Source organism: Epinephelus fuscoguttatus, linkage group LG2, assembly GCF_011397635.1.
Source record: "Epinephelus fuscoguttatus linkage group LG2, E.fuscoguttatus.final_Chr_v1".
Lineage (NCBI taxonomy): Eukaryota > Metazoa > Chordata > Actinopteri > Perciformes > Serranidae > Epinephelus > Epinephelus fuscoguttatus.
In genome coordinates this window covers 6210036-6227500 of record NC_064753.1, presented here as the reverse complement: position 1 = coordinate 6227500, position 17465 = coordinate 6210036, and the positions used below count along the sequence as shown (strand labels likewise).

Genomic DNA, 17465 nt, shown 5'->3' with positions numbered 1-17465 from the left:
TATAAAAGTGCTTTAAAAGGGGCGATAAACAGGCATACTAACAGCATAATTTGACTCTCTCACTTGTTATCGTTTAATCCTCAATATTGCTCAACATAAATCTGACAAACAGCTCTCAGCAGTACAAACACAGCAAACAGATAATGACCTGAAATCAATCAGAGCTTCAGAGGGATTATTAGCATGCACCCCGGCAGACCACGCAAGTCTGCGGTCGTCTGTGCGGCCTGGATTAGGTTCAGGAAATGTGGAGAAAAGACGAGCTACATACACGCAAACACAGAAATCTGTTTCCTGACACGGAGAGGATTAGACAGCTTGATGAATGTGTAAAGAGCCACTCTATTCACCTTCAACAGTAGCAGAATACGGTAGGTCCCTAATTCTGGAAGCACTTGATTGCATTTTTTTTTTCTTTTTAGTTTTTGTAAGAAAGATTAAGAAGACCCTGCACACTGTCTACAGACAACAGCATGAATATTTTATAAACACACAGGTAATATTCTGACCTCACATAAAGCTTCCTCTGGCCTACAAACACAAGGCTCAGCCACAAGACTGTAGACAAAAGAGGGTATTTTTCTGTCTTTGAGTCGTAAGAGCATCAAAGTAATTTCTGATTCCTGAAGTCAAGTTTAAGACCTTGTCCATGCTGAGCTGATTAAATCTGATAAACATCTTTTTTCTTTCTGTTTTGGCTTTATTCTGCCCTTGCCAGTGTGGTGTGTGGCTTCTGGCTGAACAGATAGTTAATGGGTTCTTCCAATAAGCACCCAGGAAGAAGCTCTCACATTTTTAGAAAAAAAATAAAGAGCACATGAAAAAAAAAGTGACTGTTTAAAAAAATACAAAACACAATTAAAAAAAAACTACACATAATCAACAGCTTAGTGGTAAACGTGACATTAAAAAAAAAAAAAAAAAATCACAGACCTGTCAACACAATTCGCATTATAATGGTTTTATGTTTATTTCAGGTTACAGAACAGCCGTGTGACAGAATTATGTGACCTGCATATATTCTAATCCTCACTTGGAGGAAAAGCTGGACGGAGCAGTGAGTGACAACAACCCCGCCAACATTTAAGGGTACTGTTTGCGATGGAACTGCTTAACAGACCAAGGGCCTGAAAGGTTACTTTTGGTTCCATAGGTACTAAACACGAAAGTGTGTGGTGGATACAAGGCTTTGGTTTCATGGAGCCAGAAGTGACCAAGGAAGGGTGGAGCTGTGGAGGAGCAAGGGGTGGGTCTGATTCATAGGCCGAGGTGACGGTTTGTAGACAGCGTATCACTCAATGCAGTCACACCCTTAAATAAATGCATAACTTTTAGCCCTTATAAAATGCAAACAGGTGAATTATATACAATTTCAACCTCATGGAGTTGTCATGAATGGGGAAATTTACTGTATAGACCAAAAACATTTTTGTACCAGGCTGTAAACATGATTACCACTGTAAATAAGTTGAGTATTTTAACAGGGGGGTCTATGAGGATTGACTTGCTAAACTGCAGTTTTTGACACTTCCACGTCGGCTTCATTTTTCAGCCCCAGAGGTTGCTCTGTTTAATACTAACCAAATCAGTAAAGTGTTTATTAACAAAGTATTTTTTTTTCCATCACAATCTGCAATCTTGCAATACACTACCCAACTGTAGTGACTCCAACGATGATTACCTTTTTTTTTAATTAATGTTTAACTAAAATCATGATTTTTCACTTAACTTTACCCAAGCACTTTTCTTGCCTAAATTCAATCACTGTAAGGAGCCTGGATGTGAACCCATGTTTCAGGTGTCATAGTGATTTTCAGGTCATTGTTTACCTGTCCAGCTCACAACTTCACTGTTTTTGTTCAGTGTCACCAATCTCATATTGTCATTTTCAGGGAAAAGGCTGTAAAACGCCACTGTACACTACCTGCTCAGCGGCAAACATCACAAAGACATTCAGAGACTAGCTGGTAAACATGGATGGGTATTTAATAGCTGAAGAGACATGTTTTTTTTTCAGGAGTTGGTTGGAGACCAAAAACACAGCAAAAAGCAAGTAAATACTGGACTTAAATGTATCAGGTGGACAAAGAACAAAGACTTCTAATGAATCATCATGTTGCATAAGCACCTGTTTACTAACTTCCACATGTCAACTTGAAAAAGGTGATATTATGTTATAGTTGTGTTCACAACTTGTTTAGGCTGCCCCCAAGTAGCCAAAAGACGGAACACGAGTAAAAGCAAGGGATGAAGTGCAGTGTGCTCCACCTGCCTCAGAGTCTGTATTGATTTTATTTTAAAACATCCTGTTGCACAACAGAGCAGCAGAGGCAGAGGGAGGGAAAAACCCAGTTAAACTGGAGGTACAGCAGCAACAAGGACATCGAGAGACAATACTGTACAGGACGTCACAGTTAAGCCTTCTGGCAACCGTTTCCATTAAAGAGAAAAAGTCTGTGTGTGTGTGTGTGTATGTGTGTGTGTGTGTGTGTGTGTGTGTGTGTGTGTGTGTGTGTGGTTAAATCTGTGAAAGGCACGGTTGGCTAATGTCTCTTTCTGCTTGGTCAAACACGTTATTTATTTCTCATTGTGTGTGGCCACAGGCCGTAAATAAATCTGTAATTACCCACACAGCCGTCAGGTGGGGTTAATGGAGAAACCATTAGTACGAAGGGGAAAGCAGAGCAGCACAGAGAGGGTGGGTGGAGGGATGGATGGAGACAGTGGAAGGAGAGGTAGAAGAGAAGGAGGAGAATGCAGCCATGGGCATAATCAGCAGATAATAGTTGTTAATTCAGCTTATTATGGATCTGTCTGGCACCCAGCTGCTCACTGCTCGGAGATTGGTCAGCAATTAAAGCAGGATCATATGAAATGAAGGAGGATATACTGCAGTTTTTTTAAGGATAAACACGTGTTTCTTACAGTCAACAAATCCTATTAAAAAAACAAAGGCAACAATGCTCTAGTCCTTCTCAATACTTTCTGATGTCTTACAGATATATGGTTTAACTTTACAAACTAAAATTACCGCCTCCGTGCACAAGTTAAGCTGCAGTTACAGTTGACATCCATGTCATCCCTGTCATGAACATGGATGTTGCACACACATCTCCCCCCGCAGCAGAGAAGATCTGTATGACCAGCAGTTCCAAGGTGGACACCCAAGATTAGTGTCACCAGTTCAGTATCTGACCAAATCTCTCCCCTTCTGTTCCTGAGATATGCATTGAGTAATGGCCAGAAGTGTTTTTGCAGAAAATGATGATGTTACAGTGAAGTTGACCTTTGACCTTTTGGATATAAAATGTCATGACTTCATCATTTAATCCTATTAGACATTTCTGTGAAATTTTGTCATAGCTAGTGAATGAATTCTTGAGCTTTAGCCAAAAACATCTTTTGTGAGATCACAGCAACCTCTCAACAGGGACCTATGACCAACAAATTCTAATCAGTTCATTGGTGAATCCAAACAAACATTTGTGCCAAAATTGAGGAAATGCCCTAGAGGCATTTGAGATATTGCATTTGCGAGAATGAAAAAAACAAGGTCACAGTGACCTTGACAACCAAAATCTAATTGTCTCAAAGTGGATGTTTGTGCCAACCTTGAAAAAAGAAAAGCCCAGGTATTCTTATGATATCGCCCTCACAGAAATGGGACAGACAGTCTGAAAACATAATGCCTCCAACTACGGCTATCGCAGGTGCAGAGGCATAAAAAAGGCTCCTTAATTTCCTAAAACACTTGATAAGTTTTTAGGAAAACTTACTCAAACAGGAGGACATAGGGCATATGTTGAGGACTATTTTCAACTGCAAGTTAATTCAATCTGGTGTTCTAGTAAATAATGTATATTAGAAGCAGAAGAAAAACTCTCAAGTTAAAATAAAATGCTGTAACAATGACAAAAGTTTATGGTTAAGAGAGGTAGAAAAAAGTATTATACTATAAGCTATATGAGCAGCAGAGTACATTAAGGCTCACTCAGCAGAGCTTGTAGCATTAATATTATACAGCATATAGCTTTGAAATATTGATCAGTCATGTTTTAATGGTTTGGTCGACTTTACTGTTATGCAGACAATAGAGCAGGAAGCTCATTAAAGACAAGAGCAGAGCAGAGCAGAATGTGAGTTAGAACACTACTGCAGGTCATCAGTGTGACAGACAAGAGAGGAATAAAGAGTGATCAAATCAAACAAGAAGATGAAAGAAAGAAGAACAGAGAGAATTAAATAAAAAGTGATTGGGTCATTATTCTTGATTTTTATTATTCAAGAATTGGATGAAGACAACTGGACAATAAAAATACAATTTTTAGTACAAAAAGTCTTAAATCAGTCTACCCCTTTAAAGAAAGAGTTTGACATTTTGGGAAATGCCCTGCAAGAATGGTGTTCTTGCAGTGTTGGGTTGATACCAATCTCATATCTATACTGTGAATATGAAGCTTCATCCTGAGGAGGGTTAGCTTTGCATTTTGTTTTTTACATTTAAATTTTTGAATTAAACAAACTACTGTATGTTAATTAACTTGAGGTGCTTATGGGAGTATTGTTTTTACCTTAAGACAGAGCCAGCCATGTTCCCCTGCTTTAAGTCTAAATGCTGGGCTAAACTTTAGGTCAGTGAATCTGTGACTTTAAAGCTCCAAAAGGTTTAAAGGCCTTGGATTATAAGCTTGGTCTGCACTATTCACTTTCCTCAAAACAATCAATAAAATATTGAACTGAGGCTGCAATCAAGTGGGATAATGTCTCTTCTGGTAATAAGAGCAGGTTCACCTACTGGACCTTGAAACATTACAGCGTGCTGATGTACAAGTACATCACACAGACACAAACACTTCTCTCTTATACTGTTAGGAGGGTTCCCAGCAAGCAATAGTCGTGATTTAAACTTATTGGCTATATTTAGCTCCGATTTAGTCTAGCTACATGTAACCAAATCTAGCTGATTTAATTTTGAAATGGATTAAATGTAATTTTCACCATTGCAGATGGGGTGCGGTATGATATTCAATCACGTATGGAGAGTCAACAGTAATTAAAATATGTTCATCTCCATTTTTTGGACCTGGTCTCTACATAGCCGTATAATTGATGACGTCTACACTTTGGCTATGGTTAGACGTCTACCAAATTTTCACTGACAGCCCAAATTCAGCCGTGATTTAGCCTAGACGTCAGGTCTTCATTAGACGTTTTTTTAAACCAAAAAATGCTTGCTGGGAGTGTTTCCACCTGTTGAGCATTGTCAAGAAAATTATACTTAAAAATGTAAATGCAACACTTTTGTTTTTGCTCCCACTTTTTACAGGATTAATTTATAGATGCAAGACTGTTTTTAAACCACTCAATATATTTCTGTAAAATTTTGGTCACAAATTTGTTAAAATCCACTTTAGTGAGCACTTTTGCTTTTCCAAGATAATTCATCCACCTGACAGGAGTGGCATATCAAGATGCTGATTAAACAACGTCATCAAGGCACAGTTGTGCCTTGAAAAGCTCACAATAAAAGGACACTCTAGAATAGGGATGCATGGTATTGGATTTATTGTCAGTAATCTTATATGCCAATATGCCAACAACAACCCATTTGGCTGATAACTGATACTAATATATCAACTTTTTTCCCAACCTAACTTTAGTGACCATCAAGTCTCTTCTGTTGTGACATTAACATCATATTATGCGTGTATGGCCTTATCGTGATGGCCCACCAGCAGATGGAGACATGAAATAGAATGCTTTTCAATGTATGGAATTAATATCATCATCATTTATTGTGCAAAAGAAGGAAAAGCATGTTGGCCAATTCCGAAAATTTTATTTTCAAGCCGATTTCGGTGATACTGGTGACGTTCCAATATTATCATGCTTACCTACTCTAAAATGTGCAGATTGATCACACAACACAATGTCACGGATGGTGCAACTTTTGAGGGAGCGTGCAGTCAACACGCTGACTGCAGGAATGTCCACCAGAGATGTTGCTTGTGAACTGAATGTTCATTTCGCTACCATAAGACATCTCCAGTGTTGTTTCCTTTAATTTGGGAGTGCATCCAACAGGCCTTACAGCTGCAGACCACATGTGGTCACACCAGTTCAGAACCTCTACATCCAGCGTCTTCACCTGCAAGATTGTCTGACACCAGCAAACCCAACAGCTGATGCAAAAATTTGTTTGCACAACCGACTAACCATCAGAAACAGTCTCAGGGAAACTCATATGCACGGTCGTCATCCTCACCAGGGTCTTGACCTGACAGCAGCTCCTTATCATAACTTACTTTTGTGGTACTTTTGTGGCTGTTTGGATGTACTGCCAAATTCAGGGAAATGTCAGTGAAGATGTCTTATGGTGATGAAATGAGCATTCAGTTCAGGGGTAACAGCTCTGGTGGACATCCCTTAAGTCAGCATGTTAATGGCACACTTCCTCAAAACTTGCGACATCTGCGTCATTGTATTGTCATTCTATTATCAAACTCCACATTTTAGAGTGTCCTTTTTTTATGACCATCCCAAAACACACACACACGATGGATTATCTTGGAAAAAGAGAAATGCTCACCAACACAGAATTTGACAATTTTTCGTCCAAACTGTCAGAAATCTATCTAATAAATGCATAATAAAGTCTTAAATCTTAAATTTAAACCTGTGAAAAATGGGAGCACAAACAAAAGTGCTGTGTTGAAATATTTGTTCACTGTATTTTTGGACTTCAGCTCTACCCATTTTCAATACAAATAATAAAATATTTCAGCAGAGCAAACTCCTATCTGAATGTCTAAAAGGCAAGGATGTCTCCTAGAAATTATATTTCTAGCCTACAACTAACATGCAACACTAGACAATAGACAATAGATTCTGAAAGAAACTTAATGCAGCAGGCACTGCTTTCATTACTAGCTTTTCATGTTGACGGAAATGTCCTCATTTTTATAAAAAAAAAAAAAAAAGAAAAAGAAATGCTTTGCATTGTGTTTTATACATACTGTAGGCACTTGGAATCATTTCTGACAGGATTTTGTAGACAACGTTCCTTTGTAGAACATGGAGAAGTCCACAAATTATTGACTTACAGTGAAATTACACTTCTCCATCACTGTACAGCAATCCTGCCATATCCACGCATACTGTGCTTTAGTTACTGTATATACTTCAAAGTAATCACGTTAACATTATTCCATTAGCTGCTGGTATCTCTGCAGCCCCGAAGAAGAGCACCTCCAAACACATATTTAAAAAAGGTTTTACAGTTTACCTCTCAAAAAGAATTATAAAATAAACCTTACCTGGTGCCAAAAGGAAATTTATAATAAACTGCATTATATCGACCATATGAGAATAACAAAATCCAAATAGTTTTATTTATTTAAAATGTGCTCACAAACCATATGCACATTTATAACTCAGCTCAGACTTGATCCCAGTCTATCATACGGTGTCGTCCTCACATTCCTAACTGATTTATTTGACTAATGGCTACTTTTTCTGTATATTTGTTTTTTTTACACGGACAGATAAAATTAAGGGTTGTGGATTTTCATTTTCACAAATGAATAAATGCTAAAAATAAGCCCTTCAATTATGCACACACCTGAACCTCCCCAGATATTTCTGCAGAATAATTGTGGGACATCTGCTGTTTTCCCTCTCTTTGTCTCATATTTGTTATTTTTATTTCTTTTCTACTGCCTCCAACCGCTCTTTATGATTAATTACCAACTCAGCCATATGTCGCCCACGGTAACAGGTTACACAGCATCACGCGGACTGATCAAAATGACCATTGATTGTGAAGCGTAATCACATGTATACAAACAGGTCTGTAATTATTCGCTCTGTTACACTGCAGTGAGTCACTGCATGTTCAGAGAGGGGCTTGTTTTTGTTTCTAACTGAGCCTTTTTCCCCATTTAAACACAAAAGTAGACAATGCAAGAGCCCTGCTATTGCATTGCATATTTTAGCTCATCAGCATAATCACCACATGGCAAAAGTAAGTGGACACCTGAATGTTCCAGCCACATGTGCTGCTCTAACAGCCTCCACTCTTCTAGTGTCAGTCTTCTGTCCACACGATGAACCTGCTGCAGGGATTTGCACACATTCATACACAAGAGCATTAAGCCAGATTTCTCCTGCTGCATCGAATCTACACGGTATCTTCATTGCAGGCTCTATGTAGATGCATACCCTATGCCATGGCCTGACCTGCACCTCTCCAGAAATATAACTACATTTTGCAGTAACGCACACCTCCCGTTTTTTGGGGGGGTTTTGATAAACTGAAAACCAGTATCCTCAGTGGAAACAAAGCTTATTTATTTCATAGATAAGACATAATAAATTGTGAAGACAATAAAGCCCCCGCACAATGGCACTAAAGTCCTGCATGTGGTCTATCCTGGCTTCATATGAGTAGAGAAAAACTTAAATTTATAAAATGTTAATTGGAATCTTCATGAGCCACTAGGCTAATCTACACAATGTAAAATGCCTTAGGCTTGTGCTAATACTAGGAGCACGATGTTTTTGTGGGGAAAATGTGTCCAGCAAAAGACAAGTGTTTTCTCCATGAACCTTGTGAGTTATATTGAAGCCGAATTCTGTATTGGGCTTGAAACGGTCACTATTAAGCCATGTTTAATGTGTGTTTTGGGTGTGCTTTGAAACAATCCTACTTTACAGCACTTAACAGAAACCTTACTGCCTACCAGTGTTTTGGAGGTGTAAATACAGAGGGACAAAGACGTATGCGTCATAGGCTCTGCATAGAGCTGATGCACAACTAAAAATCTACTTTTAGTGAGATCCAACACTGATGTTGCGTGATCAGCTCTGGCCCACAGGTGACATTCCAGTTCAGCTGCAACAATTAGTCGATTAACTGATTAGTCAATTTTGTTCCTACAGCCAAAAAAGGCCAAACATTCTCTGTTTCCATTTTCTGATCTATTTTTTGTACTTTGAATATAAATAAGGTGCTAACGTGCATAAAATGCATGAAAATAGAGCTAGTTTATATGAAAAAGAGGTCCAGGCTCGTTATTTTTATATCAATTCTCAACATTTGTTTGGTAACTGGTAACTTTTGTCATTTTTCAAAAGTGGCCTTCAGGCAAAGCAAGTTGAATATTCCTGTTTTAGACTGTTAGCAAGACAAAACAAGCAAATTGAATACATATAAACTGTGCAAAAAATGTCTCCTTTCAAAGATCTTCCTTTTGTATCCCAACATGTAATTATTGCTCCTCCAAAGTTTATAAAAACGTGAGTGATAGATTTTAAAAAATGCCTGAAATCGGAGCAGCAGAGGGTGGGCTGTTCTGATAGAGGCACGCTCCAAAAGCACTGCATTCTACATTTCCCATAATGCAACTTGATAGTAACCTTTTATTAGACCCTTCCAGTCTGGTAAACATCTCTCACTTTCAAACTCCACACCTGCAGGTTTGTAACACAGACATTGTTAGAAGTTTGTAGACTACAAGCCCAAGGAGAAATAACCCCATCACCAATGACATCATGACTGTAGTAGTAGTAGTAGTGGTCTATATAGCATGTACGCTGATCTTCAGGTGTGAAACAATGGTGCCCCTTTAAAATCTCAATCAATATTGGCCTCAAACATCCAGCATCAGCCAGGGTCCCTTCCTCAGAGCCTAAATGCAGCCTCCACGCTGTGATACCACTCCGATATGCATCACCGCTCCCCTCCACTAACATTAACATAAAGTGGTGGAGGTGAAGTGTGAGGGCGAGTCATCAGGAATTCCAATCGCACAGTTGAGGGATTTCCGAGTGAATGTAAATGAAATTTCTCATTTCCTAAATCAGATTTTACGCTTCCTGGACGGCTTACGTGTGGAGTCATTCGTGGCAGCACGAGCCAAGTGCTACTACTAGAGGCTAGGTGCTTGTCGCCCCACAGTGCAGTGCTTTGGCACACCTCCCAACAAGTGATGAATATTTAAATACGGCACTCTGAAACATGCAGGAGAAGTGCTCATCTCTGTTATTAGAAAGAGGGACATGAGAGGGAGGGACGAAAAGAGACGAAAGAAACCAAACTGTCTGATTTTAAACATTTCCGACTGTTTCCTTGGGAGCTCTGCTCTGTGAAAAACACAGTGTAGAGAGGAAGAGAGTCAAATAAACCCATGATGCATTTCATCTGCCAAATGGCAAACCATGCAAGATTTCTTTCAGGGTGGGAAGTAAGAGTGACAGGAAGCAGCAGCAGCAGACTGTCAAAGAACTAACAGCTGTTACAACGAAACCCCAGAGATGAACTCTGTCTGTGTGCGTGTGTGTGTGTGTGTGTGTGTGTGCGTGCGCGTGCATGTGTGTGTAAATGCTATTGTCTGTGAGCAGGTTACATGCAGATGTTAATTCTAATGGTGACTATAGGGATGGGTGTTGTGATTTTTTTGGATACCCCTAGTCCTAAACTGATACCTAAGGTTTGGACCAGATGCTTTTGGTATTAATACACTTCTTTTTTGTTGAAGCTGCGCTCATCAATATTTCATATAAACATTTAACATGAAAGCTTTAATAAGTTTTTTAGTTTTTTAGCCTCTTTTAGCTCCTAGTTCTGTTTTTGCTGCATATTTCCTGTATAATTCACACTCGGGTCCTGTTTCTACGACAACAATTTCAATGGAAAAGGGTCAACTTTAGTTGCATTTTGGCTGATTGTTTATCCGACAGTGCCGTTTCGGGTGCCTGAAAACGCAACGTTTTGATTCTGGAGTGCAATTTTTCAGAAACAGCACCGTCTCCGTTGTCATGTAAACATGTAATATTCAGTTACAGTTACAGAGAGTTTTCGCACATACTCATGACGGTTCCAGTCACTAGGCATGCGGGAGAAAGTCGACCATCACAACAACAATGGTGGAGTCCCGAGCTCTGTTTGTGCTGCTCACCCTTTTGAATTTATCAACGTTTCTCCAGCAGAGTGTAGATTTATGGTGGCAACTCCACGTCATCGCCTGTCCAGACAAACGGCTGCCATTTTGTTTCTTTATACATCATCGTTCTGTAGAAGGAAGCGTATGTGCACAGGCGCGTGTTGTTTCATTACAAAGTCGCACTGCCAACTACTGGCCTGGCATGTATACTACAGCATTTTGATCATTTTTGCGCATCAGTGTGCACGGCAAGTGTTATCAAAACGTTGTTGTCTGAACACGGAACTTTTCTCAAAACGAAAATGAGAAACAATTCCATTTTCAGCAGATTGTTTTTGTGTAAACATGGCCTCAGTGTTTCAAGAGGCAGCAGCTATTTTCAACAAACATGCCCTGGTAAAGCTACTGTACACTACCTGCTCAATAGCAAACAGCAGATACAGTTATACCCCGTTTCCATCTAAATTAGCTTGTGTATGCGTGTTTGTGCTGTGTAAACAGCTATGCAGTGGACAAGTATGCCTCTCTGTTCTGTTGTTTTTTTTCTGTTTGTTTTACAGGTGTGTCATGTTCAACATCACGGACAGGCCAAAAAAACGGTTAGTAAACAACACAATGCAGCATGGAGGTCAGTGAAAATGTTAGAGTGGTTACTTCTCTTCTATATCTCTTACTTTTTCAGTCTCCCTCTCAAACTCAGTGCACACTAAGTTTAAAATGATGTTTGAGTGCTGCTTGGATGGAGACAGACAGTATTTTGTAGTGGCCCATCACTGTATCTCACTCATAAAGAGGCTAAAATTAGTGTATCCACCAATCCACGATACGATATTATTGTGATTTTAAACATGTTGTGAGATGCTGAGTACTGTGATTTATTAATTTTTTTTCAACTATAAATTATGTCATCAAATAAAAAATTGGTCAACATCTGTATTATCTAATAAAATAATATCTTCCTCTTCATCACTTCAATCATTTTATTTGTAGGGCTGTAGTCAAGCAAAGAAAATCTTGGTCGACTAAAGGCATTCTATGGCATTTTACATTGTATAAATTAGCCTAGCATCTAGCGATCTTTTCCTCTTCTCATATAAAACCAGGGACAACAGCAACATTTATCAAAGGTAATGGCACATAGTTTGGCTCCATTACAACTCAGAACATTCACCAACAAAACAACTATCTTATACTAAACACGTTTCCCAAGCAAATACAACATGCTAATGTTATTAGCGCCAGCCTATGGCATTTTACATTGTATACATTAGCCTAGCAACTAGCAGAGATTTCCTCTGCTCATGAAGCCAGGATAAATCCCGAAGTATAAACCCCTAAAGGATAAATCACACACATGACTTAAAATGCTATTTTAGTGGAGCCTTTACTGTCTTCACAATTTTGTTGTTCCTTATCTGTGAAATACAAGTAAATACAAGCTCCTTCTCCACTGAGGGAAATGGTTTCAGTATACAGAAACTGACAGGGGGGCGGCGTCACCGCGACGCTGAGCATGGGCAAGTTCAACTTTCTGTCAACAAGGAGGGTGTTTTGAAAACACCCCCATTTTCACAGGTAACTTAGCCTGTCCCCCCCGCCACAGGAAATAATGGATTAATCCTGGAAAGCTGTTGATGATGTTTCTCCTTAGGAAAGTAACACAGCGATTATTCAACCCATGAGAATTTGGTGGGACTAGAACAGAGCAACCAAATAATCGACTAGTCGACCAGGAGACGACAGCCCTATTTATTTGCAGCCAAATGTCTGTAGTAGACTGAAAATGCAATTGATTTTATGCCACACAAAAATATTGCAATATTACGCTGTATTTTTCCTAAATAATACCTGTAACTACTGCTGAGTCATTTGTCCTCAGAGTGAAAGCCGATTGTAAACTTTCCCATTAAATACCAAAGCCAGATGTTAACAGGTGATAGTGCTTTGTGTGTAGTGGGAAAAGGACTTTAGACACTAGCTGGTGCAGAAAGACATCAATTCCGTGCTAAAAGGAAAGAGAATATCAAACCAAGATCCATCATGTGAAAACAAACACGACTCTGAATGAATGACCATGTTGCTCTTAGTCTGCTGCATGTGTCAACAGGTAACATGTCAGTGATGTATTTACAGCTTGTAGTACTGCCACAAATGTCCAAAAAAGAAATCACTAAAGGTTTAACAAAAGACACTGAAATCCTGAAATGGTGACACAAAGCAGTAGTATGAGTAGCCTACTTTGTCTGAAAAAAATGTAGTCTAAAATTGGCAAAAATCTGTATTTAAATCAGGAACTGATCAAAGATAAGAGGACAAATAATGTGAGCTGACTGCCAAGCAGTATCAAGCTTACTGCTTGATACTGCTTGGCAGTAGTGGTGAGCAGATCGATACCAAAATATCAATTGTATAGATACTACATTTTCATCTTAAAGACTGTTTCTAGCATGAATAAGTTTGATACCAAAAAAAAGGATTAGTTTCTCTTTTCTATGCCGTACCTATTTGGATTTCAAGCATAAAACTGTTTGTGCAAACAAAGGTCCGTTTTCATGAACACATCTGGTGCATGTACTGTTTGCTTCTGCACTGCTTCTGTGTTGTCTGCACTTAAACATATGCATTGCACACATGCAGGGCACGCTACGTGCACCCTGACTAATTTAATCCCACAAATAGAAGTAGATGGCTAAATGGAAAGGGAAAAAACACAAAAAGGAGACTTGGAGCTAAAACAGAAAAGAAGGGGGGAGGAGGGAAATGCCTCAGCATCCAGACCTCTTACACAGAGACAGAGTTCACTGACAGAGTCCATTCAAAGAGGCTCAGGCAACAAATATCTACATAGTGGTGACATTAATATTTTAGTCAAATTGGTTCTTCAGCATTGCTTAAAGCAATATTTTCAAACTATTATTGGTCAACATTAGCTGTTATTTTCGCACACTGATTATTCACCTTATAAATCATGACGCACTGCTTTCCCACTTTTAATGATAACAAGTATCTATAGGTATCATATGGCACAGTATTGGTGATTCTGGCCCTGTATTACTTAGTATCTGATCAAAACCAAATTTTGTGGTATCGCCTACCCCTACTTGACAGTTTTTGACACATTCCAATCTATAAAAAAAAAGAAAAATCAATCAGTCAATCTCTATATCCAGATCATGTGCAGAGCCTTTATTCAGCTCAAGTGAAAAGACAAGCATGCCTGTGTATTTAGAAACAGATCTAATTTCTAATTTCTCCTGTTATATTTGGTGCTATTTTAGTGTTGGGACAGTGGGTACTGATGTTATTAAATGTCAGTGATGATACTGTACATGTGCACTGTCCCCTTTAAATAAACAAACATAAAATAATGTTGCAGTCCTTAAGATTTCAGTCCTGGCTGATGTGGACACAGAGGTGGTTTCTGCAGGTGCCTCCCAGAGTTCCTTTCAGATCACACATGCATCAACCACTGAGGAGCCCAAACACACCTCGAGCAGTCAGAAATGCAACACATACATCCATTTACACTGCAACCGAACAAACAGTGGACTCCCAGGAAAAGAGTTTGAAGTAATACAAATTTTAACAATTAAAACATAATTGAAATGCATATCTTCCTTTTCTGTGTGTCATATGAAACACCTTTACCCTTCCATGGAAGGGGGAGCATCTTGAGGTGGGCACAATGTGCCGAAACCTTAAAAATAAAAAATAAAATGACTGCTTCAGGGTTAGGGATAGTGAGTTTCATTAATGGCAGCTTAATGTTACAAAAGCATGACAATTTGAATTTACCAGAACGTGTATGACACGACTCTGTTGATGTCCAGATGGATTTGAAATTGTGGAAATGTGTGTTATGTTAAATTTACTATCCCAGCTATTAAAGTACAGCTAATATGTTTTTCCCCCGTGTATTTTATATATCACAGACTGCTCCTTGGCAACTGTTTAAGACTTTCATTTATCTGGGAATTTACAGTGTTACTGAATTATGTGAGGAAAACAGTGTAGTGTGGAGGAGAGTTGTGACTCTCAGTTTCATGAGTGCATCTACAGGAGCCGCATGTTTGTTTCTAGAATTTAAATGCACCCAGGAGGAATTAGGTCATCAGTCATGACCTTAAAATTATTAAACACTGATATTAATGAATTACTTATTTAATATATGACAAAAATTAGCCTACTGAGTTAATAGAGTATTTTTGTATTCACAGAGATATTTAGGCTTCATTTCAAATAATTATTATGTATAAGTGAAAGCATGGGGGAGGTGTGTGTGTGTGTGTGTGTGTGTGTGTGTGTGTGTGTGTGTGTGTGTGTGTGTGTGCTCTGAGGGGGGTTTCTGAACATGGCTCAGCGGATAAGAATGTAGCTCAGTTAGACCTTATCCAACACACAGGTCACATGGACCTGCCTTGCACACGCGCGCGCAAACACACACACACACACACACACACACACACACACTTTAATGATCAGAGACATGCACATAATCCATCAAAAGCAGAATAACAGTCTCAGATTTAACCTGCTCTCTGTTCAGTGACATCCGTTCTGAGTCACATCTGGGACTGAAACACAAACACGCTGCTTCGTCTTCCTCAGCGACATAAAGTAGAAATGTCCCTCACCTGTGTGTGTACTTCTAACGGTTGTTACTTCCACTGTTGTTCTGAGCCGCGAATCACTCCATATCCTAATCCAGGGGATTTGTAACCCATTCAACAATCCTTCCAGAAACAGAGAAAAGAGATCTGCATTTGCCTCCAATTCCAGATGGTGTGTGTGTGTGTGTGTGTGTGTGTGTGTGTGTGTGTGTGTGTGTGAGAAACACTCACATTAACAGCTCCGCAAAACTGTCCTCAAACGCTCACGCAAACACACACGTAGAAGAAGACCGAGTGAAGAAAAGAGCCAGGTGTTGGAGCAGAGACACGGTGTGAGCCTGCAGAGCACCAGAAGAAGACGCTGAGTCCGTGCAGAGTTCACCCCCAGGACGGTGCACCTTGCCTGGGTTGGAGGAGTGAGGACAGTGCTGCTGTCAGGACGTGTCTGTGGTGCTCAACAGTCTCGTCTCTGTGTGTCTGCTGTTCATTCATGTGCCTATCGGTGTCCGCTGTGAGGGAGCACACACTCTGCTCACTCTGCTCTGCTCCTCCCGAGGCTGACTGCAGCAGCACCACCCCCATCACGATAAACCCCGCCCCCTATATGGTCTCAGCCAATAGCAGAGGATGCTCCCACTCTCTCTTTCTTTTCTCGTCTCCCATCTCTCTCTCTCTCTCCCTCTCTGAGACAGTTTGGCGACATGGACAAAGGCTCAGCTTCTAACCGGGAGCCAATCACAGATATTCTACCTCTAATAAAAGCAGACAGTCACTCACTCAGGCTCAGTGAGGTGGAGAAATACCTCTGTTCACATCTGACTGAAGTGCATTAAAGAGATTTCACAGCATTTCAAAACCCCCATCACAACCTTTGGTCCAGTACTATATTGCACACTTTGATCAGGAAATCAAAGGACCAAAACTCAAATACTTTTATCAGGAACTTAGAGTTACTTTAGTGCGTTAAAGCCGCTACAAGGAACTTTTAACTGGATATGCAAAAGTCTCTCGTTTCTGCTGATGTCTGTGCGTGACCTACAACAGCAAATGAGACCATCGGTGTGAAGATAAGCTATTTCTATATAGTGTATATCCATACCTTTAGGAAACTGTGTCCGGGTCCACACCAGGTCGCTTCCAGGACGAAACGATTTATGGCACTCAGACGGCACACGTCATCTTACCTAGCTGCTTACATTTAGTGACTTCTATAAATAGTCGCTATTCCTCCTCCTCGACCCGACGTCCGTGAGGAGTTAAAATAGCAGCAATCATCGGGTAAAAGTTCTGTGAAAGCACTGGACTCACCAACAGTCAGCCATGTCTCAGTCACACAGAGAAAATCCAATCCTTGGGAAGTCAGGAAATCCTTCAGGATAAACGTTTTGTTCGCTAGCGATCTAGCATTTACCAGCCCAATCCTGGCAGGAGCCGGCAGGTCCCCGGCGTTAGCTGTCCACAGGTTGCGCAGATTCACCCCGCACCAGCGGGGACGAGGAGAGCAGGGGCTGCGGGGCTGGAACACCTCACAGGTACCAGCCAGGCATCGACAGGGTCCAGCAAGTGCTGAGAAATAAAGAGGCAAGGCACCGCTCCATACTTGGTCCAAGAAGCTGTGGAAGTGCTTGCCAAACAGGCCTTCAGCCTTACCAGCCGACCGCTGCGTTTACCCAGGCAACGGTGGCGCTTATGCCGGACAGGTGGAGCTGTGGCATGGCAGAGGCGAGGAGGTGGGATCCCCAGTAGGAGCGGGGACAAAGTTTGCCCGTCTTGTTGTTTCATTCATCCCCAAAACAAACACATGTGCGAACCAGGTAAGCGTCTTTATGACAATACGCGCTAGAGCTCATGGGAAATGTAGGCTTCATTCTGGCAAAACACTACTGCTTTTGTCCACAGGGTTGCCAAAATC

General features: G+C 40.3%; 1 protein-coding gene across 2 annotated transcripts in view; it reads right to left on the bottom strand.

Annotated features, from left to right (window-relative positions):
- Nucleotides 1–16089, bottom strand: part of large2 (LARGE xylosyl- and glucuronyltransferase 2) — a 133759-nt gene extending 117670 nt beyond the window's left edge. Inside the window, exons 1-2 of one of the 2 annotated variants that reach the window (XM_049596542.1) lie at nt 15785–16089; nt 15578–15676 (exon numbers count right to left, since the gene is read on the bottom strand). The gene's annotated coding sequence lies outside the window, so the exon portion shown is untranslated. The remainder of the gene's footprint in view (nt 1–15577; nt 15677–15784) is intronic. The other variant, XM_049596560.1, reaches the window with a different exon arrangement.
- Nucleotides 16090–17465: the final 1376 nt, after the last annotated feature.